Source organism: Corvus brachyrhynchos, unplaced genomic scaffold (genome assembly GCF_000691975.1).
Source record: "Corvus brachyrhynchos isolate BGI_N302 unplaced genomic scaffold, ASM69197v1 scaffold92, whole genome shotgun sequence".
Classification (NCBI taxonomy): Eukaryota; Metazoa; Chordata; class Aves; order Passeriformes; family Corvidae; genus Corvus; species Corvus brachyrhynchos.
This window is the reverse complement of record NW_008236973.1, coordinates 1,352,595-1,356,963: the sequence shown is the minus strand read 5'-3', so window position 1 is coordinate 1,356,963 and position 4,369 is coordinate 1,352,595.

Sequence of the window (4,369 nt, the reverse complement as noted above, 5' to 3'; positions counted from 1 at the left end):
AACCACATGGAGTCGGGGGCTGTGTAGGTATTAAGGCAAAGGCTAGTGTGATTTTTTTGTCTATCACAGGATGAGCACTAACATTAGGAATCTTGTTGATCTTGTTGGACTATGTTAGAAGAGAACACAACACCCAACACACACACACTTTTTTTTTTTTTTTTTAGTATCTGTAAATAAATCTGATGATCATGAAGGAAAAAGAGAGCACTACAATCTAAACGACTCTATTATACAATCTAAATATCGTTTACGTATTTTTTTATTGGTGGTGGTTTTACACTAGACTGGAATGGTGGTTGACAATAGCATTCCAATACTCCAAAGTGTAGTAATCTGTGCAATTCACTTATCTAGAAGCTTTACGTTACATAAAGCCATAGTGAAAGTAGAGAAATATATGAAAATAACCTGGATATTCTGCAAAAGTAATTTCAGCCTCAGACAGCTGTTAGTATAATGGGGATTATTACAACTCTGCTTGATCATGACTCTCAACTTGATATACTCCTCTAGCCATAAGAAAGCAGAGATTTAACTGGCAAAGAAAGAGGAAAAAAACCCAATGAATTAAAAAAAAGTTCTGTTTTTAATACATGTGCTAAAAACATAGTGTCACTGAAACTTCAGACGTGAAAAGGCTTTATCTAATTACTTTGAGTGGGTGAGATGAAGAATGGGGAAAAAATTACAAGAATGCATTTTGTATTCAGGTAAAATTGCTGATGTTTATGTGCTTAATGGTGCTTTAAATTTCCTCTGTCAATTTTTGTTACTAAAAGTTTAACCAATTGTGTCTATATAAAAATGAAGTAGAATTTGAACTTTTAAGGTTGCTCATGCTCATTTTTATGTTTAATCATTAGACTACAGAGAATTAGCATCGTAATAGCTGAGATTTGGAAATCAGAAAGTGTATGCTTTGGTACCAAATAGAATAAACGTTTTAGAAAGATGAGAGAAAAAAGTAGAGGAAATCAGGAGGCATGAGAACTGGCCTGTGAGTGCAGAAAGGCTGCTACTCCACTGGCTGTCTTCAGAGACTGTAGGGTGCTTTAAGAGTTCCATAAGAGACAAGTAACTAAAACCGAATCTATTTAGATTCAAATTACCTCTGGAGTCTGCTTTGTTATAAGAAATCAGGGATTTACAAGCTAAAGCTGTACATAGAAGCTGTACATTTTACAAAAAAAAATTTATATGCTTGATTCTTGTGCTTTTTTGACAGGTGATATTGAAGATCTAAGGGAAAAATGCAGTAAATTTATTAAAATGCTGGAATTTTTTACTATTTCCTCCTCCACTGGAAAAACATTTAGTACTTCTGGCACAGAGTATAATTGTTTTTGCATTAAACTGTCACAGTCTTGCTTTTCAGGTATGCCATATCTGTAAAAGCAAGATGCATTTGCTGAAAATACTCTTAAATTATGCTAAAATTTTCCCTGAAAGTGTTCACTTCTGTAGGCCTCCACTATTGCAAATCACTTTTTAAAAATAGATAATATCTTTACTTCTTTGGAAGGCTGTTTCTGAACAAATATGTTATAAAGCAGTCCTACTAATCCAAATGAATAGGTAATACAGATCTATGATTCTATCAGTAAATACATAACACAATGGAGATGTCCTGTTTCTTGTTCATTTAACTCTGTTAGCTTTAGCAGAATCCCAGAATGGCCTGGGTTGGCAGGGACCGTAAAGATCATCTAGTTCAAACCTCCCTGTCATGGGCAAGGGCACCTTTCACTAGACCAGGTTGCTCAGACCCCCATCCAGCCTGGCCTTGAACACTTCCAGTGATGGAGCATCCACAACTTCTCTGAGCAACACGTTCCAGTGCCTAATTAACCTCAAACTAAAGATTTTCTTCCTGATTACTAATATAAACATACCCTCTCTCAGTTTGAAGCCATTCCCTCTTGTCCTGTCATTACATGGTCTTGTAAATATTCTCTCTCTATTTTTCTTGTAGGCTTGCTTCAGAAGGTCGCAATTATGTCTGCCTGAAGTCTTCTCTTCTCCAGGCTGAACAAACCAATTCTCTCTGCCTTTCTTCATAGGAGAGGGACAACATCCCTGTAATTATACTGGTGACCTTCTCTGGACCTGCTTCAACAGGTCAATGTCCTTCCTGTGCTGAGGATCCCAGAGTTGGATGCAGCTAGGAAATTGAACTATGTAAATGTACTGTTCTGACCTCTGACAGTATGGCAAGGGCATTTTTGTGCTCCTGTCTCTTAAGCATTTTCTTTGCGGACATTAGGCCTTTATGGGCCCAATCCTGTATGACTATGCTTGCACACAGGTTTCGGCATATGCAGGATTTTTATTCAAATACTGGCTGCAATTCTATCTGCAAGGCAACAAGCAAGCAAGAGACAAAGTCAAATTGGTTTTGTGTCCTTGTTTCTTCCCCCAAATCCTCCAGGAAATCCACTACAGGACAGATCCAAACCTGGAGTACCTGGAAACGGGTATATGGATTTTGATCACTCACAAAAGTTCGAGTGGACTGTTTTCCAGCAAGTACTCAACAATTCCAGAGTTATGAGGTCAGTTATACCCACAGGCATTAACTCTTCAAATCTATAAAAATTTAAGCATTGTGACACTATCCTGACTCTGGGGAGAAGTACATTGTAGCTCTAGGAATGCCACCTTCCATCTAAATTTTTACTTTAGATTTCAAACAGACAGAGGTGACAGTGGCCCTGTTTTGCTTATGTTGGTCTAAACGTACCTGTTGAAACACTTTTGAATTCTCAGGTGACTTTAAGTGCTAAACCACAATATGATTTATTGCTACGTTGTCTGTCTTCCTCTAAGGAATCTCCCCAAAAATGACCGCCTGCAGAAGACCTCTGCTTTCATTTACTCTGAATGGTATTTGAGAACTTCCAGATGGCTCCAGAACGCAAGAGTGGCTTCTCCCCCAATTCTGGGAAGCAAGACTGCACCTAATCGCAGCTACTCTTGTTGAGAAATCCCTGTCTTTCCAGTACTATGCTTTCCCTATGCGTACTATATGCACATGTAAGAAGTATTTGACTTTGAAGAAGTCTTTGGCCTTCAGTGGAATGTGTTCACTTTGTCTCTCTTCTTACTCAGTCTCCCTAAACTTGTCTTAAGTGTGAGTTGACTACAGAGTTATGCCTTGTTGACAGCCTTTCTAGGTGACATAATTTGCCTGCATGTAATAACAACAAAATTTTCTATACCTGACAACAAAAAAGCATAAAGCGATGTAGGTATTTACTGAATAAGTGCTTTCATTGATATCAGATACCTCCACTGACACCACATCCAATCTCTTTGAAAGTCCTCTGAAATGAATAGTCCTCTACAACTACTGAATGGATATTTGTCCTGTAAACACCCACAGCAGACAGGCTTCTGCAGATTATGAACCATGAAAAATACAGACTAGTTTGATGGCTTTGTCCATTCTGTGTTTGAGATTCCTAGATAGTGCTATTATGCATCCTACTATCTATATTTCAGATGACAGATGACTAACAAGAAGATAAGATGTAAATGATCTCACTTAAATCATCATAGCAATCATGATAATGCCATTTACCTAATGGTTAAAAGGTAAATAACAAACTTGCAGTGCTGCTGAATCCATGAGTCCATTTGCTCCAGAATGCTTTTGGGTTTTTTTATGAGCACTGTGGAAGACCCATTAACAAAATTAGTCACAAGTTGCTGCTTTGTCTCTGTGTTCTTATGGCAAGTTCTACCTTCCCACAACCTTAGGTCTCTGGACTCCTTCATCATAATGTCCTTAGACGAGGTCATATGTGATGAAGGGATAGGGAGTGTCATTTAATGTCAAAGAAAATTGTTCAAGAAAATGTTGGACAGTGAAAGCAGGGCTTGCTATGTTAGCTGAAAATATGTCTGAGTTAGAGCTTTTCCTACATGACTAACTTATTAAAACAGAGCTACAGGTAGATACTGCAATCTTTATATACGTAAGAGACTATTGCTGTTACTCATGTAGTAACATTCAAATTAGAGTGTCATCAACCATCAATATCGTCACTAATGTCTCACTAGTTGGCTGTACAAAACAACGCAAAACAAAACAACTAAGTTCAAAAAAAAGTAAACTATTTCCACTATATACTTCTTTTATAGCTACATGCTGACAGAGGTAATAAAAATGGACTAGTTTTTTTTAAAAATACACTCATTTAAAACTTTTGTTTACTTTGTTCTTAATCTAACATAATACTCTAAGAATCCATATAAGACTACATAAAATATTTGGTGGCTTAAGGGAATAGTGCTTGAGTAGGAGTTTTTCTAAAAGTTATTAGTTTAAATTTTTCATAGGTTCATAACAATTTTTAACTCTTTC